Consider the following 24,406-nt stretch of genomic DNA (forward strand, 5'->3'; position numbering starts at 1 on the left):
GCCCTGAAGGGAAGGTTCCATTCAGAGTTTCCACAATACCTAACAAGAAGCTTTCTTTCTAAAGTAGCTGCTCATTACATGAGTTTTGTTTGTTTCTTTCTTTTGTGATAGAAATGAGCTTGTCAGAGAAAAAGCTATTAAAATCATTATACCAAACATTGTTTAATTTTCTCTCTTCATAAATCTATGTGATGACTAATAATGTTTTGCTAATGTGTTCTCACTAACTATCCAATATTGTTTACTTTTAGAAAAGTAGGGACATGCACTTATCACATGGAAATTTGGGAAAGAGTATTCATATGAAATAATAGAAACAGAAGAACAAACATCAAAATATTTTTAGTTTGGGGACCACATCACTAGGTAAAGTAATTGGAACAAATAACTTCAAAGTAACAATTACCATGTCACCGATTTTCAAGTGATTATTGGAATGTCTTAGAGGTAACATGGAGGAAAATTGTCGGGTTTCCTCATATAGTTGTTTCCCTTCCCATTTTTCACACAGCCAATGGATAGCCATTTGAAATATTATAGAAAATACTGCAAATGTGGTCACCTGCCTGCTGCATACATGCTTCATCATTTGCTAAAAGAAGAAATGGGAAATTATACATTCCGTCTTCAGAAATCATTTAAAACTCTTCTTCTTTTGATCTCTCTTCATCTCTGATACATCCACTCTAAAAGAATAAGCATGGATTTTTAACCTGTCAAAGAAATGAAGGAGGACCCATCTACCGTTTCAAAAATCCCTTTTGTCTTTGATGTTTATTTCAGAGTCTTGGAGCAGGTCTTGAATATTACTCAGAAGAGGGGACAATCAGGCAGTGATCTGTCCTGGCACAAATAAAACTGATGGCTGTGGAAATGCTGCTAAGCCCCCGCAGAGCCGCAGCTGCTCGGAGCTACATGACACTGAACTAGGGGCTTGAAAGCACAGCGCACCTGGATAGAAATGGGCCTCATGCCCAATGTTCCGAAAGAGAATTTTGCTAAACTGGCTTTGTTCACCCCAGGGACTGAAATCTCCACCAAGACTTCCTGTCCTAATATCTCAATTTAATCCTACCTAGAGGGATCCTTTAACTCAGGATCAGATGAAGACCTCAAGTATGTGAAGAATGACTCAGCTCACACTGTGATGAGAAGGAGAACTGACGAGCTGTGTGCACACCAGTGTCCAGAAGCTGAGTCATCCACAGTGCATTCTGGGAATCTCCAACTCCTCCTTTAATAATAATAATAAAATTATATAATATTAATGCATTTCCTCTCTTTAAGTCACTGGACAAAGAAAGTGGTGTCTGAGTTAATATTGGTGTCTGTTGTTCAGGGTAGAGATGGGGTATTACCATGAAAACAAATCACAGCCAAAGGCATCGTAGGATTGACCAAACTGAGCAGGGGGAGAAGCATGGTAGGCAGAGGAAGGGGTCCAGGCTGGACCAACACAAAGGGTGTTGCCCTCTCTCTGCCACCCTGGGGCCATCAGCAGTCATGGAGAGACAGTTAAATACTGGGATTGGCCAAAAAGTTCCTTTGGTTTTTTAAGTAAAAATAAAAGACACATTTTTCATTTTCACCAAGAACTTTATTGAATAACTTATCCACCCTTTTGTTCCACTACCTTCTGTCATTTTTCAGGCAACTTCAGAATTCCATCTTCCTAAAACTTTTTATCTTTTTGAGTAAAGAACTGTTCCAGGTGCCTTTTAGAGTCTTCCAGGGAATTAATTTTTTTTTCCATTAAGAGAAATTTGTAAAGACCGAATTAAGTGGAAATCCAAAGGCGCAATGTATGAAGACAGCGGGTGAATCAGTACTTCCCAGCCAAGCTCTAATAGTTTTTGCCTGGTCATCAAAGAAACGTTATCCTGATGGAAGATTATGTGTTTTCTGTAGACTAATTCTGGACGCTTTTCGTCGAGTGCTACTTTCCGTTGGTTTAATTGGAAGCAGTAGTTGTTGGAATTAATCGTTTGGTTTTCCGGAAGGAGCTCATAATAGAGGACTTTCTTCCAATCCCACCATGTACACAACATCACCTTCTTTAGGTAAAGACTGGCTTTTGGTGTGGTTGGTTCATTTCACTTGCCCCACAATCTCTTCCATTCCACATTATTGTACAGTATCCACTTTTCATCACCTGTCACAATTTGTTTTTAAAAATGGAATGTTTTCATTATGTTTAAGTAGAGAATCACATGCGGAAATATGGTCAAGAAGGCTTTTTTCACTTAACTTATGTGGAACCCAAACACCAAAGTGATGAACATAACCAATCTGGTGCAAATGATTTTCAACACTTGATTTGGATATTTTGAGTATGTCGGCTATCTCCCACGTGGTATAACGTTGATTGTTCTCCATGTCTCATTTTGATCTCTATCAACTTCAACTTGTCTGCCCAACCACGGAGCATTGTCCAGTGAGAAATCTCCAGCATGAAACTTCGCAAAGCACTTTTGACACATTCGATCAGTCGCAGCACCTTCTCCAAACACTGCACAAATCTTTTCTTACATTTCAGTTGTGTTTTTACCTTTCTTGAAATAATAAAGCATAATATGCCTAAAATGTTGTTTTTTTCTTCCATCTTCAATATTAAAATGTCTACACAAAAATGCACCAATTTTGATGTTTGTTTGTTTTTTTAATGCACGCTAATATGACGGCTGTCACAATACAATGTAACAAGACTATTTCAAACGAAGTTAAAGACAACTAAGTGCTACTAGAGAAATCTTACTGAAAAAACACCGAATGAAATTTTTGGCCAACCCAATGCCAAGGCCAATAGAAGCTCTTTGGAAGCCAGGCAGATAGCCCCATCAGTTGTAGAGTGAACTTGGGTGTTTCCAGCTGTGAATCTGAGTTCCTTCTATGATAGAAGGAAGGCATTGAACCACAGAACTTTTGTATGTGTGGTCAATGAGGTGACATGTGCAAAGGGCTTAGTGGACTGCCTGGAACATAGTGATTCTCCATGAAGGTTAACTCAAGTACTCAAGTAATAATAATAATAATAACAATAATAATATACAATATCTAGTCATAGCCTCACAAATCATGACATGGGAGATTCCATCAGCACACTGAGAGAATTTCCAGCCTCTAAGAGTCAATTTACATTCATAAATAGCTAGTGATGCTAACTGCATCAGAATTCCTGGGACTTCCTGGTGGTCCAGTGGTTAAGACTCTGCGCTTCCAATGCAAGGGGCACAGGTTCTATCCATGGTGGGGGAACTAAGATCCCACATGCTGTGCAGAGTGACAAAAAAAAAAAGAATTCATATCTACTTATTTGTCCTGGTGAGGTTTATATCCTTTATATCACAGAAATACTGATTTTTTTAAATTTTTCTCCATAATGTCTTCCTCCTCATGACATTCAGTGTTTCTCACACTCTTTCCACTAGCACTTCACCTGCCCACTCCTTAATTACCTATCTCTTATTCACTCTTTAGGTTTCATCCTAAATGTCATGTTTTAGGAATTCCTAAAGACCTAAATTACCATAGCATGCCTTTCTAAGTGACCTCTCACTCCTTACTTCCTGGGATGTAGTGGAGACCTCCCATGTTGGTCTGTATGACTTGGTGAAGGGGGTAACCCTGTGTGATCCTCTCCTGTTTCTCCAGACCCACCTCATGCCTGTACATGATGTACACCTCATGTATGTGTGTTGAAGTGAATTGAATTTGATAATTCAGGTTGAGATACCATTGGTTATAGTGTTATTCATTCTTCAGAGTCTTGCTCAGATTTTCTCCTTCCTTCACAGACTTTTCAGAACATATTTCATTGCTCCATCTTTGTGATCCTATGTATAGTTTCCTGCCCTAAAACCACCTATTTAAATGCTTGTCCACCCACTAGGCTGGGCAACAAGAGGGCATGTACTTATCTCTACACTGCAATGAGGAAGCTAAGAGGGGCTAAATTATAATTATAACTTAATTTAAATTATAATTATAATTCAATGAGACATTTTCTCAGAGAAGAAGAAGAAAAGGGAGAGGAGTCTACTTAGAGTACTGCTCAAAGAAGGAGCACTCTATTAAACTTGTAATTCAGAAAATGAGAAAAAGGGCAACTAAACAAAACATGAATACAGAAGTGATTAAAAGTGGGGGGAACCTGGAGAGGGAGTTGGTGTTTGTGAGGGTCCCAACCTCAGGAGGATAAATCTGTAAAGTCCTTGTGGAATTTCCACTCACCATCGTGGGATAGAGTTTCAGCACTTGATTAGAGAAATAGTTGGGAAGCTTGGAAAATTTCCTGGCCCTCCAAAACACAATTCATAGCTTTAATATTTTTTTTATGTTCCATCTGTTTCTATGTTTGAAAATAGCAATAAAAAGAGGTGCTTTTCTAAGGGGAAAGTGGACTGAGTCCCAAGGATCCAAGGAAAGAAACTCAGGGAAGCACATCTAGACTCACACTCTGGGCTTCACAGTGATCCAGATTGAATACAGAATCCCTCTATGTCCCTTCACTATTTCTATATCTGCTTCTTGTTTCCACATGGTCATTATAATCTTCCAAGATGACTGTTATTATTAGTGTGATGTCAAGACTTATTACAGATTTATAGTGAGAAAGACAATGTGGCATTTTTATAATGAGAAACAAACAGATTAATGGAGTAGAATAGAGAGAGTGTCCATATGTAAACTCACATGTATGGACAGTTGAGCTTTGATAAACATCCAAAGCCAATTCAGTGAGGAAAACATGGTGTTTACAACAAATGTTGCTGGAGCAATTCGATTTTCATAAGCAAAGAAACATATGAAGAAGAAGGAAGAGGAGGGGAGAAGGAGCACACACACATAGTAGATGTTCTTGTTAGGTGTGTGGGTATGCACACCGCTGGTGAAAACAGCCCTTCTTATTCTTCAGTCAGAACAGAATCTCCACTCAGGTCCAGTATCTAGGATTCTAGGCTCACCTAAATTTAATAGTTCAAAGTTTAGAAATCAGCACGCCAGAATCATGACCATATCAGTAAATCTTCCTTTCTGCTGCTTCTTGCTGCCAAGCTAATTAAATTTTTCATGGTGTCAGTTTATGTATGTGATGAAGGGATAACTCAGATTCAATTTAGAAAAAAAAAGAAATCTGTCATTTATGAGAACTGCACTTCAGGGAAGGAAGGGAATGCACAAATCTCTTTGTGGGGACAAAGGAGGCTTGTCTATGGGGGCAGGGGGCCCAGTGAAGGGGAAGGGGGTGGGGACCATGACTCTGGACAAGCAGGAGACAGACATCAGCCATGAAGCTGGCAAACTTCAATAAATGCCATTTGGATGGCGTGCTGATAACGTCTGGACACCGAGGGACTGAACTGTAGTCAGGTCAATGGCCACTGATACAGGCATCTTTCCATGTGTTTCCCAGTGATTCTGAGTCAAGAGCAAACAGAGCTGGCAGACTGTGTACGGATTCTCCTGTATTTTACTCCCCTCTCCAATCAGTCAGTCGGTCAATAAATATGTATGAAGCTACCACACAGTGCATTACCTGATTGAAGTGCTGGGATTTTCAAAGGGTTTCGGAACACTGTTCTAGTTCTTAAGAATATTAAAATTCAAGAAAAAAAAGAGTTATAAATAAACAAACTGCATTTTTAGCAATAATCATTTGCAATCTCAAATATGGAAGGAACTTTCATGGTCATATAAGCCAAAGCAATTGTCAAAATGCGTGGCTGGTGAAGCACTCACCCACGACGTATGCAAGAGGTCGTTTCTGTTAGAGAAGAAAAGAAGAGATTATCTACTTCTGGTACTTTCTTTTGATGTGGTCTTTTGGGTGCATATTTATGCATTTTGCAATCATATAATACTTTACTGCAGGGAGACACACACACACACAAAATAGATGCTCAAATCTGTGAAAAGGTATGCTTCATTTTTAAAGTTTGAAGGCCACATATATACTTTTACCTTCATTAGTACTTTCAATATCATATACTACACCTTTAAATAATCACCATGCAGACTATGATTTAAAAAAGGTTCCGGTGACCGATGTATGATTATTTCTGATCTTTAAGGAGTCTTGTCATGAAGATATCACATTTGAAAACTCTCCATGATACATACCAGTTTCCAGGCAAATTATGTTTTCTACAAATTTCCTCTTTCTTCTATGATAGTCTCCTTTCCAAGGGGAGATGAGTTTCATCTGATAGAGATTTAGGGAACTGGAACCACTTCTGGATGATCAATTTGTTCTAACCTAAGTGGCTCACACATTTTATTAATGATCTGTTCTATAGTCTTATTTATGGTGATGCCATAATTTTATCTCCCTCTCTATCGGCCACAGTCCTCATTGTTATTACTAGTATTATTACACAAGTGGTCAGCATAACACTTCAGGCATGACCAAGCACTCACTATGGTGACTATTGTTACTAATGTTGAAACACCGTTTATAAGCTGTGGACCATTGTTCTGCTTTTGTTAAAACTAACAGGTCATTTTGTCATTCCTAGAAATTTAATAATACTGTTTCTTTATGGCTTTCAAGTATTCATAAAGTCTATTCACAATTCTTTAATTCCACCTGGATTATTCTTTTTTAAAAATCCCACTAAGAGATAAATCTTTTTTTAAAGATTTTTTTGTTTATTGCAAGTTCGTTATGTATACCATCCTGTTTAACTCTCATGACAAGCCAAAAACATAGGGATTATTTTCATTTCCATTTTACAGACAGATATTGAGGCCCAGGATTTCATTTATCTTTCCTGAAGTTATAGAGCTATAAGTTGGTAGAGCCAGGATTTGGATTCATCAAGTCTGAGTGCAGGGCTCATACTCTTTTTAAAAATTTTTATTGGAGTATAGTTGATTTACAATGCTATGCTAGTTTCAGGTGCACAGCAAAGTGAATCAGCCATACACGTACATACATCCACTCCCCTTTACATTCTTCTCATATACAGGTCACCCTGCACCGCACAGCAGGTCCCTATTAATCATTATTCTATACATAGTAGTGTGTATATGTGTCAGTCTTTAAAAAAATATTCCTAATGTGAGCGAGTCTAGCATCTCGACGTTATATTTTTGAGGGGCCTCTGACTTCTCTTTAAATTTCATCTTCTGCGCCATCATAATGACACTTTTGGGTGCTTCCTACCTCTGAAACTTGTTTTCTTTCACAGTTTTCTTTTCTATAGTAAAGCTTATCTTCAGTAGCAAGTTTTTTTTTTTTTTTGCACTCACCTTCCCTAAAATTTAAGGTGTGTGTTGGATCATACTTGGCCTGAACCAACTTGAGTACTAAGGTAATTTGATCTCTTTTTCCCAATGAATTTTCCCTCATTTTTTAAAGCCACTAATTGCTTTTTAAAAAGACACAATAGACATGCTCAGGTCTTTAAGAATATTTTTTTTCCAGCTGTCTATTAATTTTGCTGTTTCTGCTCCTGCTTTCAGTTGAATTTCTGTAACTTCTCTTGGCTAGGAATGATCTTCTTGTGGTAATCTTAGCCCAAATTTATAATTTTAATGTTCTTCATTGTTTTAGAAACACTTTTTTGACAAAGTGATAATTTTGCAAATATTATACTGCAAATAGAATACTCTCTCTTTAGCACAAATATGCTAATATTCCATCTCTGCCTCATAAAATTTACTGGCTCCTCAAGCCCCTGAAGACCCCTCAACACGGCCACTCTTTTCTACTTCTAGCCTCATCCTTACCATGCACTTCTCCTTATATGCACATCAGACCCACTGAATTTCTATGCCGAACACTTTATCTGCAGGGAATTATTTAATCTTCACAAAAATATATTAAATTAGCCATCCTTTCCCTATGTTATACATGAAGATATTAAAAATCAACACTTTATATTCTTTTCCAAACATCACAAAAATGCTGAGATTTCTTCTGCATCTGCTGGGTCTTCTCAAGTTTAATTATTTTCACATTAAATTACATAGGCAAGAAAAACCAGAACTGGGCAAGCCTTCTAGAATAGTGGTGTAAGGACTTACAGAAATCTGTTCTTCCTATAAAAGCAGTGAAAATGGTCAGAAAGCATAAACATTAACTTTATTCAGAACTCTCAGAATTAGCCACTGGCCCGAAATAATCTGAAAGGCCTACCTCCTTCCACCCCCGCATGACAAACAGCAGCCTTGCAATCTCTCCAGGGTAAGGCTTAGGGCTCCTCATAAAACCCATCAGCAGAGCCCTGTCAGTATCACAACTCTGGGGAAAAGCCTTATTTACAGGGCATTTAGCCTTACTTTTAACCTTGTATACTTGTTTGCAACTGGTATCTCAGGTTGAAAATGGATAAACTGTTGTTAATGGTTTAAACAATGATTTAACCTTATTTAACCTGTGATACCAGTTGCAAACAAAAGCACAATTAAAAAAAAATCTGGGAAATGATATATCCACAGAGGGCTTTAGACAGTTCTGACATATTGTAGGGGATTTAGAAGGCCCTGAGCAGGACAATGAGCACACGTAAGACTGACCGAGTGGGCCCTGGTCTCTCACCTATCTGATGCATGGTCTTCTGCAAGCAAAGAAGAATGAGGTGAAGTTGTAAGGTGAATGTCTAAGGTACATCCTGACACATTCTTAGATCCTCATGGCTATGGGTGGAAAACTTATTGGTTTAAGACATTTAAGGAAATCTCTGCCCATTTATTAGCTGACCACCAAGCTAACTGACTCTGTGACCACACACAACAGGGAAATAGACTGTAGAATTAGTCCATGGAGAAATTAAGGCGTTCTCAGAAAAACAAATAAAAAACTAAACCCAAGAGAGTTTTCTCCAATAAACCTGCCCTACAAGAAATATTCATCAACTGATGAATGGATAAACAATAGTGGCATATCCACACCGTGGAATATTATTTGTTCATAAAAAGGAATTCAACACTGATACATGCTACAAATTGAACTTGGAAAACATTGCTATGTGAGGAAGCTAGATACAAAAGTACATATAGTGTATGATTCCATTTATATGAAGTATCCAGAATAGGTACATCTATAGAGACAGAAAGGTCAGTACTTCTCAAGGGGTGAAGTTGGCAGGAAAAGAGAGTGACTGAAAAATGGCTCTGCTTTGCTTATTTGGTTGATGAACATGTCCTAAAAATAGGTCACAGTGATGGTTGGATAACTCTGTGAATATACTAAAACCAAGAAATTGCATACTTTCAATGGATGAAGTTTTTTAATGTATATAACAATATATATATATATATATTTTTTACATCTTTATTGGAGTATAATGGCTTAACAATGGTGTGTTAGTTTCTGCTTTATAACAAAGTGAATCAATTATACATATACATCTGTTCCCATATACCCTCCCTCTTGTGTCTCCCTCCCTCTCACTCTCCCTATCCCATCATTCTAGCTGGTCACAAAGCACCGAGCTGATCTCCCTGTGCTATGCACCTGCTTCCCACTAGCTATCTATTTTACGTTTGGTAGTGTATATATGTCCATGCCACTCTCTCACTTTGTCCGAGCTTACCCTCCCCCCTCCCCATGTCCTTAAGTCCATTCTCTAGTAGGTCTGTGTCTTTATTCTTGTCTTGCCCCTAGGTTCTTCATGACCTTTTTTTTTTTTCTTAGATTCCATATATGTGTGTTAGCATACGGTATTTGTTTTTCTCTTTCTGACTTAGTTCACTCTGTATGACAGACTCTAGGTCCATCCACCTCACTACAATTAAGTCAGTTTCATTTCTTTTTATGGCTGAGTAATACTCCATTGTATATATGTGCCACATCTTTATCCATTCATCTGTCGATGGACACTTAGCTTGCTTCCATGTCCTGGCTATTGTAAATAGAGTTGCAATGAACATTGTGCTACATGACTCTTTTTGAATTATGGTTTTCTCAGGGTATATGCCCAATACTGGGATTGCTGGGTCATATGGTAATTCTATTTTTAGTTCTTTAAGGAACCTCCATACTGTTCTCCATAGTGGTGCACCAATTTACATTCCCACCAACAGTGTATGAGGGTTCCCTTTACACCTCAGTGGGTGAATTTTATATGTGAAGTAAATGTCAATAAAACTTTTCACACACACACACACACACACACACACACAAATCAATACCATTTGGAGATGTGCAGGGTTTGAAAGGAAGCAGTAAGCTGCCAGTTTTCAGTCACTTACGTTAAATTCCTGAGTTTGTTGAAGACTTCAGTCACCAAGACCCTCTCAGATCCTCTCTGCTCTTATCAGAAGAGAGTTGTAAGTCTTATGAGCCAGCAAGTGCAGGGGTGAGAGCTTCCTGTCAGTTTGATAAAGTTACCACCCAGGGTCCTAATTGCTCTCTTCCCTTATGTGTTAAAGCTATCCCTGGAAACATTGCTTTTAGAAACATCTTGAACAGATGTTTTGTGCAGCTTTGCTGAAGTTACGGCTGCTTCTGTGTGATCCAAGGCGTCCAGTGATTCTACATTTGTACAGTGTGAGCTAAACCCGGGGACATGGGGTCATAAATTCCCTCCATCCCTTTGTTGCCTTCAGACTTAGAAGGTCCAACATCTGACACGTCCAGTGGGGAAATATATATATATCTTCTTACATCTTTATTTTTTTTAAAGAGAAAACTGATATCTAAAGAGGACATTTTTTAACCTGTTCCCTGAGATTTTATTATTATTGGAGTACAGAGTACATTGGATCGTTGAAAGGACCAGAAGAACAATTTCTGAGCATCCTTTATTTAACTTCACTGTGGTCAATGCTGCCTTTCTTTCACCTCTATTTTTAATTCTTGTTGTTGCCACAAAGGGACCTTTCAGTGGCTGATTAGTTCTTGAGAATAAGGAACAGAGGCAGCAGAACGCTGATGTCACAGAGACTGCCTGGTGACTGCACCCCTCCCCCGACATTGGCATCATGGGATTTCCCTGGACCCTGTGCTACACAATCTCACCAAGTGCTGGATGTAAGAATCCAAAAAGTTTTTCCTCAGGAGCCAGGAAGAAATCAATGAAAACACAGAACTTAAATGTTAATCCAAACTGAGTTTCCAGTAGCTGATGTCAGAGCAGCACTAGGTGGAGATGACAAAGGAATGGATCCTGGTGGACCTTGCTTGGATCTTCCAGACCCAGAGATTTTGGCCCCTGTCATGAGATAAGTGGGTTCCCCAAGGGCTGTAAGTACTGTGTCAGCCTCTGATGTAAGGTCGAGGGCTGAGCAGAAGGACCTTCTGCTTGTGGGTTATGGATGGTGGGTGTGATGGGAAGTCCTTCCCTCGGGGTTTAGATTTCAACCTAAGAACAAGACTAACCATTGTCAATTAAGATTAATGTTGGAAAAATTGACCAGGGTTAATATCTTAGAAATCTATTCTTTTGTGCTTTATATATTATATATTCTTTCTTTATATCTACCTATTCTTTCTATTTCACTCTCTAGTTCCCTGGGAAAAATGGGCAAAGTACCTTTATTTTCAATGGTCCTAGGTGGGCAAATGTGGGTGCCGTCTCCAATGGTGGAGACAGTAGAGGATGTGTTGTATTCTATCACCAGCCTTGGTGGATAAATATTCTAAAGGATGGAGTGAACAGTGGTGCTTGTGCACAAGAGAGAGATCAGGAATATTTCTGAGGTCTGACCCAAAAAAGTCCTTCACCTGGTCATCCCCGAAGAGAAATAAGTGTTGAGGGTAGGGTAGGCAATTGTTAACTCCAAACTTCTCAAATAAAGGAACAGAGGGAAATGAGGACTGAAGTTTCAGGATGTTATGTGATTTACTGTTATCTGCAATACTATTTATACTACTTATTTAAGTACATGATGCCTAATTTGAGAGCAGGCCAGGTGGGTTTTGGCTTTCAAGTATCCCTGTCTTTAGCATGTCCACGGCTGTGTTTGGAGGAAGGGAGGAGACGTCATCTCAGGGAACGTGCCAACAGCTCTGTGCTTGCCGTTCCTTATTGTCCACTTGGGTAGAACCCCACCCTCCACCCCCACTTTCTCTACAAAGTCAGAGGCTATGCTCTGGGACCTCTGTCCTTCTGAACCACTGTTCCAAGGCAGAGTGAGAACTATCATTTCCCCTTTCCACAATCACACACCAAGACGTGTGTGAGCACACATCCAGAAACACGTCTGGAGAGCTGAAGGAAGGGAAGGAGACTGTTACAGACACCCCCCCAAAAAAAATGTACAGCCTTGCAACAGAGGGAGATCTTGCATTTCAGAACCATATAAGGACACTAATAAAAAATAAAAGAAGGACAGTTTGACCTGCTTTTTCCCAGGACATGGCATGAGAAGTCCGCTGATTATGCTTCTCAAGTCAAATCTTTTGACCCTGTAGTTAATAAAAATTCTTCACAGTGACATTGAATGTTAAGCTCTGATTTTCAATATTGCTGAGCTACTTTGATCTCTTTCTATTCCCACAACCTGGGAAAGTCTGTGTCAGAAGTGCAAGTCAGATGCCACTTAAGACAGAGAATTAAGCTGTGTTGTTCTAAAGAAATAGTTTCACACATGTTCTGTTTCTCAATGAGCTATGCTTTGACTTCTATGGGGCCTTAGTTAATTTCTAGCAGCAGATAATGATCTTGTTCAGGAAAAAATAGAATCTGATTCTTTAAAATCACTAGTGAGGGAAAATCACGTTAAAGGACCAGACATCACCTTTGCTAGTGTTGTATTTTTTCTATGGTGTCATTAGAAAGAGCAAATGGTTTTAGTGAGTTTCAGTGGATAAGGTGGTCTCTATCATCTTTTTCAACTGTATTCTTTGATTCAAATCTGTAGCAAGCAGATAATGGAACTCTACTGATTAATATTTTAAATAATATTATTTGTATGATAACAGTTTTTCCCTAATGAATCATCATCATTTGGATGTTCTCTTTTTGTCCATGCAGGAACAATAATTACATGGCCACATGGGAAAAGAGAAGAAGTCATGACCAAGTGGCAGTCTAACCAGGCCAATGTCCAAAGAGCAAGTAGTACAAATGTCAAATAACTAAAGTCTATGGAAACTCAATTGTGCTACAAAATATATGGTGGCCATAAAGGAGGTGGGAGAAGAGATAAAGCAGAGGAAAGCATGATGTCAGGCAGGTTGTAGTTATTGGTATCAGTCCAGGCTGGAAAAGTAGAAGATTAAGATCCAAATATTGGACACAACATTGTAAATCAACTATACTTCAAAAAAAAAAAAAAATCCAAGTACCTGAGTGAGGCGTATTCATGAAGATGTGTTATACAGAATATTGAGTAGCCACCAAGACATCTATGATGTTGGACAGTGTTCTGCAGAGTGAGGGCTGTGCAGGAAAGTCAATGACATTATATTCACTTCTTTCATTTAACTTCATTCTTTTCAAACCGATTATTTATAAATGTTTTGATTTTCTTAAGCACTTTTATTAAGGTATAATTAGATACAATAAACAGAATCTGTTTTAAGTATGCATACAGTTCAATGAGTTTTATGTAATGAATGGTATGAATCACCACCACAATCAAGATATGGAATATTTCCCTCCATAAATCCCCCCCGTGCCCCTTCCCAGTCAATACACTCCCCACGAAGCTCCAGTTAATCTCTATGTTGTTCTCTGGCTAACAGAATAGATTGCCTTTTCTAAATTTCACACAAGAGGAATCAAACAACATACATTCCTTTATGTTTGACTTTGTTCTCTTAGCAGAGCTTTTGAGATTCAAACATGCTATGATCGGTAGTTAGTTTATTTTTTATTGCTGAGTAGTATTCAAATGTATATAGAATATACATATAGTATTGAGACTATGTTTGGAAACAGTGTCCAATTCTATTATACATATCAAAATGTACTTATCCACTCACCTATTAATAGACATTTGGGTGTTTCCAGTTTTTGGATATATACACTACATACTATCTTTTGTATAATATATTTAAAGATTAAATAGATTTAAAAATATAAGGTAAGGATGACAGCTTCTTACAAAAATTAAGTAGTCTAAACAAAATGTGTCTGAAGATATATTTGGGCATGAATATGTGAGTTTGAACTGCTTATAATAACTTAAGTATCAAAGAGTCATATTACCTGCAAAAGATATACAAATTATAAACAAAAGATGAACTATTTCTCTTTAGTATATACCTAGGAGTGGAATGGCTTGGCCACGTAATAAACACTTAATTACTTTTTTTTTTTTTTTTTTGTGGTATGCGGGCCTCTCACTGTTGTGGCCTCCCCCGTTGCGGAGCACAGGCTCCGGACGCGCAGGCTCCGGACGCGCAGGCTCAGCGGCCATGGCTCACGGGCCCAGCCGCTCAGCGGCATATGGGATCCTCCCAGACCGGGGCACGAACCCGTATCCCCTGCATCGGCAGGCGGACTCTCAACCACTTGCGCCACCAGGGAGGCCCTTAATTACTTTTTTTTAATTAGCAAACAGTTTTCCAAAGTGGTCAGATTGTTACACCTGCTCAGTAGCAATGAATGAGAGTTCTGGGTGGTCCACATCCTCACCAATACATATTCTAGTCTTTTACAATGCAGTCATACTAGTAGTGTGCAGAGGAATCTCACTGTGGTTTAATTTGAATTCTTGATGACTCACAAGGTTGAGATTCTTTTCATGTCCTTACTGGGCAATCATATATATATATATAGACAGACAGAGAGAGAGAGAGAGAGAGAGAGAGAGAGAGAGAGAGAGATGTGTTTGCTCAAATTTTTGCTTATATTTTTATTGGAATTATTATGAAGTTATAGGAGTTAATTTTTATTAGTTTTATACTTTGTAAGTATATTCTCCTTGCCTGTGACTTATCTTTTTCTTTAACAGTAGCTTTAAGAGTGAAGTTGATCTTTTTTTGTTGTTGTTGTTAACAAATTTGTGGGAGTATAATTGCTTTACAATGGTGTGGAGAGTGAAAGTGTTTTAATTTTGATAAAATTCATCTCAATTTTTTATTATGTGCTACGCTTTTTGTGACCTGTGTTAGACATATTTGTCTAACCCAAAGTCACAAAAATTTTCTAACTGGTTAATAGCTACTTATAGTGCTTACTCTTGGGGAAACTCAGGAGGTATGGTAATTTGGAGGTGCTTGGTTATCACAGTGTCTTTATTGTATCTTTATAAAAGACTTGATATTTGATAAAGTAAGCTCCCCTATATTTTTCTTCTTTTTTATCAAGATGGTCTAGGCTTTTCTTGATCTTTTGCATTTCCATATAAACCTTAGAATCAGCTTGTCTATTTTCACAAATAAACATGTACTCATATTTTGTTTTGGATTTCCTTTAAGGTTATAAATTAGTTTGGTAAAAATTGAATAGAGAACATATACATTTTGTTTATATGCATTATTCGATATTTAATGTTTTTGTGTTTTTATAAAATACACATTTTAATTTTTGTTCAGAAATACACAGTTGAATTTGTATATTGAATTTATATCCTGCAACCATGCTCATATCATGAATTTGAATAGTGAACTTTCAAGAGCTCCGTTCCCATCAGAATGTCATGTAGGACATGGCAAAGCACATACATGTCCTGCAGGGCAGTGATTCTCAAGGTGTGGTTAGACCAACAACATTGGCATGTGCTTGTGAAAAATGCAGATTCTCAGGCTCCACACCAGACCTAGCCAGCAAGGGTCTCTCGGGTTAATGCCCATGACTCTGTGTGCTAACAAGCCTTCCAGGTGAGTCTGAGAACCACTTCTGTGGAGAAGTGAACAGTGGTTGACACTGGCTTTCAGGTTAGAGTATCCAACCCTTATAAATCCTCCTCTCTGTTCTCTCACCCAGCTCACATTTCTCCTTGTCCTTAAAAAAAAAAAAATCACAAAACAAAGTAAACTACACTGCCAACCTCTTGCTTAAATGCAGTGACACAAGCTCTAGCACTTTCCTCCAATCTACCTGGAACTTCCACCACACACCTTGCTTACAGGCCCTGTACTCAGAGGAAGACACCCACCCTGACCCCCATTCCTACTCTAGCAGAGAGAGGCGTTTTCTGAGCCTCACTTTTCTCATTTATAAAATGCTGATAGGAAGTGATGCTACTGTGCTGCATTCATAAATTTAACACCAGCATTCCAATAAAAATGTGGGCCCGTTCTGACTCCCTGACTGGGGTCCAGAAGAGGCAAAGAGAAAGGGGTGATATCAAGCTTTGAAGTCTGTGTAGTTAGTGACTTTAGCACACAACATTCAGCACAGTGTCTGGGCCAGGGTAGGCAGGTGATGACGGGCAACCCCCCCACTTAGTTGCCCAGGGGAAATCCCAGGCAAAGGAGTGTTGATTCGCTCTATTTGCTTGATTCTGATGCAGGTTGGTTGTCACCACTGCCTTTTCCAGAGTCAAACAAGCCATGCTTCCTGTGATCTGTTTAATCGATGTGCCTGTTCCTTTCATTTCTCCTGTTTTCTAGCTCTTTACTCTTCTTGAAACATTGCCAGCCCCACCCTGACCATCTGGGTCACATGTTTTCTCCTTGTTTGGAGAGGTGAGGTCATCTCCAGGGCCTTGGGGCACCTTCACATGTCATATTTCATGTAGCTTTTCTATAATTTATTTCAATAATTTATTTTAACAATATCTATTTAATTCATCCACAACGTATTTAGACTAAGGTTTAATGTATTAATCACATATGTTTTTTCTGCAAATGTTTAGGCAATTTTTTTGTGCTCCTCTAACATCTAAATTAACTCACTCATGAAACTATCTAGGATAGTGTCTATTTTGGAATATTTATATTTGTTTAAATAACATTTCCAAATTCTAATTATTGGTGTATTTAGGCTTTCCACCTCTTTGTGAATATGCTCTCACATTATATATATATATATATATATATATATATATATATATTTAATCCATCTGATCTATATTACTCTATTTTTCTGCAACAGAGCCCCATTTTGGGGTCATGAACCCACTTTTCTTCCTTCTTATTCTGTGTAACTTGAGTTTGGCAGTTACCCCTACATTGAATTTAAGGGTGTGATTCAAGCAGGAAAATTACAGGATCAGTTTCCTCTGGCCTCAGGGAGTGTTTAGATATGTGTGCTCGTCTCAATTAGAGAAAAAATAATATGGAAATATCCTTATAATTTATTGGAATGAAACATGCTCTATTTTCTTCTGCACATTTTTCCCTGTATTGTTTAAAATGCATTAACCTATATTTCTAAAGCGAGGCATTGTGGTTGATGAGGAAGAGAAAGCTCTTGCTAAGATTTTGGTGAAAGAGAAGTACCAGGTTTTGGATTAACTATGATAAAACGTCTTTTCTTATCATCCCATCAGCTTGTCACCATGGAGATCATCAGCACACACTAAATTTCTCTATGCCTTTCTGATCACCTCAGTGAGGCACAAGGCACAGTTTTCTGCACATATTTCCAGTCCCTTTCTATGGCAGTCACTGGGGATCCCCTTTACTTATCTTCTCTATTTGGTCTCCTATTTCCTGTTTCCCATGTATTCCTCCTTTCCATGGCACATACACTCTGGGAGCATCTTGAGCATCTTGATGCAAGGTAAGTGCATTTTTGGAGATCTTGTCCTTCTGAACATGTCTTATTTTACTCTCCCTTGACTGATACTTGGTTGGGAATGCAATTGCAGGTAGGAAGTCATCTGTCTTCAGAAATTTGAAGGCACTGCTTTTTGCCCTCATGTTGCTATTGGCGAGTCCGATCTTTTCTCTCTATGGATCTTCTAAGGATCCATAGGATCTAAGGATCCTTCTAAGGATCCTAAAGATCTAAAGGATCTTCTCTTTGTCCCAGGTCTGATATAATTTCTTAAAGGTATGCCTTCATTTCAGTCTATTGAACTGTCCATTCTGAATACTTTGTGGACCCTTTCAATCTGCCTAACCACGGTCTTAAGGATAGGGATAGAATAGGATCATTAATTAGTCAGTTTAGAAATCCCACTAGGGAATTAAGAACACAAAAGGAATTTTAAGGGAGTTTGGGAAACTACTGTAAGCTAATGACCACTCAAGAGAAGAATCCAGTAAATTAGCAACAATCTATGCTACGTACATTGCACCCAAGTGCCGGGCACACTCAAGTCCCAAACCCTGATAGTTAAAACACAAGACAATAGATATGGGCTCTGAATCTTGTTCCATGAAGTTGGGAAGTTAATGGTCCTTGAAGAATAGCACTTCTGCATGTAACCAAGAGAGGAACATAGGTGAAAGGGGAAAGAAGCTAGGTGAAAGGGGACCTTATACTGAAACCTGAGATGAATTACCATATTTTAGTATATGTCAACACACTTTTGCTAATATACATATGATTTAAGTAGTGCTATAGCAGTCCCATTTAGATCATATAGGGCCAAAGGAGGAACTAATGATGTAAGCCTTGACGTCTGCCTAAGAATGAGGAAGAAGGTGGTCTTCTCCCCTCTACACTTTTTCTTTGACTATAAAAGTGTAGTCCTGGGCTTCCCTGGTGCTGCAGTGGTTGAGAGTCTGCCTGCCGATGCAGGGGACGCGGGTTCATGCCCCGGTCTGGGAAGACCCCACATGCTGTGGAGCGGCTGGGCCCGTGAGCCATGGCCGCTGAGCCTGTGCGTCCGGAGCCTGTGCTCCACAACGGGAGAGGCCACAGCAGTGAGAGGCCCGTGTACGGCAAAAAAAAAGAAAAGAAAAGAAAAACAAAAGTGTAGTCCTCTTTGTTCACAGGGCTGCATTCCCTTGCCTGCCAGCGTCCTATGCTAATAAACTTGCTCTTTGCCTGCCTCTTTGTTTCACTCTGAATTCTTTCCGGGATGAAACAAAAGAACCTGAGCTTCTGTAAGTCCTGACACCAGGTGAGTGGTTTCAATCAAAAGACAGTGGGTTCGAGTTCCTAGTCAGGGATTGTGGGTTCAAACCCAATCTGAGGTGTGGGTGGGTTCAACTCCCAACCGTGAGTTCAATTCCCACCCAAGAAGGAGTGTGGTTTCATTAAGTCCTGGGACATTATTTTGAATTATTCATAGAAATTTACCTTCTCTTTTGTCTTATTATTTGAAAGCTGGTGTTCATGTGTTTACCCTTTCTTTCTTCACTTGAAAAAAATTTCCCATGACTTTACCACCTCTTTTGATTTATTTTCTGAGATATTACATCGACCCTATTTTCTTCGCCTCCTTTTGATTTAACTTTTACTTTATTTTTATTTTTTTTTATTTTTTATTTTTTTTTGCGGTATGCGGGCCTCTCACTGTTGTGGCCTCCCCCGTTGCGGAGCACAGGCTCCGGATGCGCAGGCTCCGGACGCGCAGGCTCAGCGGCCATGGCTCACGGGCCCAGCCGCTCCGCGGCATATGGGATCCTCCCAGACCGGGGCACGAACCCGTATCCCCTGCATCGGCAGGCGGACTCTCAACCACTTGCGCCACCAGGGAGGCCCTACTTTATTTTTTTATCATGGTTTTAATTTTCAAAAGTTTTCTTTGTTGTTCTTAGAGAGTTATCTTTTTAAAAAATCCTGCTATTATACTTTTCAAAGTTTTCTTCCTGTAGTTTTTCATTTCTTTCATGTCTCTAGATTTTTATCCTGTTTCTTTATACTTGTGTTATCCAAGAAATAGGATATGCTGATATACTGGAAAAACTTGTAAGTCTTCTCTTTAGTAAGAGTGAACAGTTGAAAAACTGACATAATGCTCTGAACATTGGATGCGAAGAGGGCTTCCTGTCTCTGAACTTCACTTGGGATGATCAGGGAGGGTTTTTGCTGGAGATTCTCTGTCCTTCTTCAGCACGGTGGGTTCTCCAGGAAGAGTCTTCAATCTCCTGTGTGGACAGTGGTGGGCTAGCTTTCAGTGGTCTAGGACTTGCGTGCAGCACTTGTATATATATGAACACTTAGTCTTTTGATTTAGGTGGGGTACCTTGACCCTCCCCTATGCCTGGGGTCCCAAATACAGAGGTCATCTGACTACCTTCTTTAGAGAACAAGCCTTGTATTTGTTGGGGGGTGAGGAAAGGATGGTCAACAAGCAACATGTAGCGGCTGAAGGCATTTAGCAACCATTTTCTGAAATGACTTGAAACTGTTCCTCCATATTTCAAGTTCTTGGTGCTTCTACCTCAAGTGCTTTACTCATCTATGGTGAAAATAAAGGACTTACACTTGCCCCACCAAAGACCTGTGCTGTCCTCTGACTGCTAAACTGGATAGGCCTTGTCCTCCTGCTTCCCAGCTTCCCAAAATTTATCTCCTCTACTTCTGTGGTGTCCTCTCCTTTGTGGTTGCTGTGGAATGCATTGTGTTTCCCCCTAAATTCCTATGCTGAAGCTCTAACTCTCTATATAACTGTACTTGGAGAAGGGGTCTTTAGGAGGTAATGAATGTTTTAGGGAAGGGATCCCCTATTATGATAGGGCTGGTGCCTTTGTGAGAAGAGGGGGACAGTAGAGTTTTCTCCCTCTGCCATGTGAGGACACAGGGAGATGGCAGCCCTGCAATCTGGGGAGAGAGCTCTCACTAGACACAAACCCTACTGGCACCTTGATCTTGGACTTCCAGTCTCCAGCACTGTGACAACATAAATTTCTCTGTTTCTGTTGTTTAACCACTTGATATATATACATAACGTTTTTCTATGGCAGAGCAAGACTAATACAGTGACATTATATTTTCTAAAAAAGGAAGATAGATCTTAACTGAAGAGAATGAGATTGGATGTGTATAGTGAAGGTAACGTCTTAATTTAGGCTCTGTAAATTAATTTTTTATTGAGTCTTTGCACCTTGAAATATTGTTGGAGTGTGTTTTATATGTGTTTCTAATACTTGATTATACATGTTAAATTTACTTTTATGAGGAGCTGATGTTGCAGCAATTGTATTGGGACTTAAAAATATATTAAGAAGCTGAAGTTGACTTAAGTAGAAGTTGAAAGGAAAATAGGCACTAAATTTTACAGCATCTGGTGTAACAGATGCTGGGTAGATGCATTATATTTGCATGCTGATTACCTGAAATGGTACCTAGGAACTTAGGACACAGTGGGTGCTCAGTGAACTTTTTTGAAAAGTTGTTTCATGATAAATAAATAATTCAATAGATGCTAGACTCAAATGCAGGCACAGGCTAATCCAGTTGACCCTTTTTTCCTCCCTCCCTCCCTCCCTCTCTCTTCCTTACCCTTTCCTTCCTCCCTCCTGTCTCTTTTCTTTCTTTCTTTCTTTCTTTCTTTCTTTCTTTCTTTCTTTCTTTCTTTCTTTCTTTCTTTCTTTCTCTCTTTCTTCCTTGCTTGCTTCCTTCCATCCTTGCTTCCTTCCTTCTTTCCTTGACCTTCTGTGTTTATGGCACTTTTAAGTTCACAGAAAAATGGAGGGATAGGTACAGAGATTTCCAATACACTTCCTGCCCCCATACATACTTAGCCTACCTCATTATAATATCTGGCACCAGAGTGGCATATTTGCTGCAGTTTATGAACCTACATTCATACATCGGAATCCACAAGGTCTGTAGTTTACATTATAGTTCCCTCTTGGTGTTGTACAATCTATGGGTTTGGACAATTGTATGATGGCCTGTATCCATCATTATGACATCACACAGTATGTTTCTTCCCCTAAAAGTTCTCTGTACTCCAACCTTCCACTCCCCAACCCCTGGCAACCACTGATGTTTTTACTGTCTCCATAGTTTTACCTTTTCCAGAATGTCATATAGTTGGAATCATATAGTATGTATCTTTTCAGATTAGCTTCTTTCACTTACTAATATGCAAATAAGATTCTGCCATGTCTTTTTGTGGCTCGATAACTCATATTTATATTTAGTTATACTTAGTTTTGTAAAAAACTTCCAAACTGTCTTCCAAAATGGCTGCACCAGTTTGCATTCCCACCAGCAATGAGAGTTCCTGCTGCTCCACATCGTCAGCATTTTGTGTCAGTGTTTTGGATTTTGGGAATTCTGATAGGTGTGTAGTGGTATCTCCTTGCTGTTTTAATTTGTATTTCCCTGATGAACATCTTTTCATATGCTTATTTGTCATCTGTAGAACTTCTTTGCTTAGTTTTCTGCTAAGCCCTTTGACCGATTTTTTCATTAGGTTTTTCATTTCCTTGTTATTGAGCTTTAAGAGTTCTTTGTAAATTTTGAATAGCATTCCTTTATTTGTTGTGTCTTTTGCAAAAATTTTCTCCAGCCTCTGTTTATCTTCTCATTCTTTTTGTATTGTCTTCACAGAAGTTTATCATTTAATAAAGTCTTTTTTAACAAGTATTTCTTCTATGGATTGAGCCTGTAGGGTTGCATCTAAAAAGTCAACACCTATGGTGGCCTTTGGATGAAGTCTTTCAGACTGTCTCTAGATTTGCTCTGGTTTTGGTGTAGTAGTCCAGGCAATTTTTATATTACCCTGGTGAGCAATTTTAGTTTATCCACTTACAAAAATCTAGCCAATATAGATTAGATAATATCTAGATATATTTGTATTTTCTCTCAGTCTCTCTGGCATGTCTTTCTTCTTGATACCAGATGAAAGCTGGTGACTTGAGATTGTGAATGCCTAATTTTCTATAAAGAGTCAGAGAGTCGAATTATGTGACATTGGACATTAGTCAACATCTCTGAACTTAGGTTCCTTCTCTGTAAATATAGATGATTGTATATGTCTTACAGGGCTTTTTTTTTTTTTTTTTTTTTTTTCTGTACGCGGGCCTCTCACTGCTGTGGCCTCTCCCGTTGCGGAGCACAGGCTCCGGACACACAGGCTCCGCGGCCATGGCTCGCGGGCCCAGCCGCTCCGCGGCATGTGGGATCCTCCGGGATCGGGGCACGAACCCGTGTCCCCTGCATCGGCAGGCGGACTCTCAACCACTGCGCCACCAGGGAGGCCCTCTTACAGGGCTTTTTGAGGATGAATGGAAATGATGTTTAAGAAAATATTTTGAAGGAGACATTCAAGATGGCAGAGGAGTAAGAAGTGGAGATCACCTTCCTCCATATAAATACATAAGAAATATATCCACATGTGGAACAACTCCTACAGAACACCTACTGAATGCTGGCAGAAGACCTCAGACTTCCCAAAGGGCAAGAAATTACCATGTACCTTGGTAGGGCAAAAGAAAACAGAAAAAAAAAAAAGAAACAAAAGAATAAGGATGTGACCTACCCCTCTGGGAGGGAGCTGTAAAGGAGGAAAAGTTTCCACACACTAGGAAACCCCTTCACTGGCGGAAACAGGGGTGGTGGGGGGAAGCTTCAGAGCCACAGAGGAGAACCCAGCAATAGGAGTGTAGAGGGCAAAGTGAAGATATTCCCGCACAGAGGATCAGTGCCAACCAGCACTCACCAGACTGAGAGGCTTGCCTGCTCAAGCGCCAGGACGGGTGGGGGCTGGGAGCTGAGGCTTGGACTTCGGAGGTCAGACCCCAGGGAGAGGACTGGGGTTGGCTGTGTGAACACAGCTGGAAGGGGGCCAGTGCACCACAGCTAGCCAGCAGGGAGTCTGGGAAAAGTCTGGAACTGCCAGAGAGGCAAGATACAATTGTTTCAGGGTGCACGAGGAGAGAGGATACAGAGCATTGCCTAAAAGAGCTACAGAGATGGGCGCGAGCCGTGGCTATCAGTGCCGACACCAGAGACGGGCATGAGACGTTAAGGCTGCTGCTGCCGCCACCAAGAAGCCTGTGTGCGAGCACAGGTCACTATTCACACATCCCCTTCCAGGAGCCTGTGCAGCCCACTACTGCCAGGGTCCCGTGATCCAGGGACACCTTCCCCAGGAGAACACAGGGCATGCCTCAGGCTGGTACAATGCCATACTGGCCTTTGCCGCCGCAGGCTCGCCCTGCATCCCATACCCCTCCCTCCCCCCGGCCTGAGTGAGCCAGAGCTCCCTAATCAGCTGCTCCTTTAACCCCGTACTCTCTGGGTGGGGAACAGCCGCCCTCAGGAGACCTACATGCAGAGGCAGGGCCAAATCCAAAGCTGAGCCCCAGGAGCTGTGCAAATGAAGAAGAGAAAAGGAAATCTCTCCCAGCAGCCTCAGGAGCAGCAGATTAAATCTCCACAATCAACTTGATGTACCTTGCATCTGTGGAATACCTGAATAGAGAGCGATTCATCCTAAAATTGAGGCATTGGATTTGGGAGCAACTGTAGACTTGGGGTTTGCTTTCTGCATATAATTTGTTTCTGATCTTATGTTTATCTTAGTTTGATATTTAAAGTTTATTATCATTGGTAGATTTGTTTATTGATTTGGCTGCTATCTTCCTCTTTTATTTATATATATATATATATATATTTTTTTTTTCCTTTTTCTCTTTTTGTGGGTGTATGTGTATGTTTCTTTGGGTGATTTGTCGGCATGGATTTGCTTTTACCTTTTGTCCTAGGGT

Source organism: Mesoplodon densirostris, chromosome 9 (genome assembly GCF_025265405.1).
Source record: "Mesoplodon densirostris isolate mMesDen1 chromosome 9, mMesDen1 primary haplotype, whole genome shotgun sequence".
Taxonomy (NCBI): domain Eukaryota; kingdom Metazoa; phylum Chordata; class Mammalia; order Artiodactyla; family Ziphiidae; genus Mesoplodon; species Mesoplodon densirostris.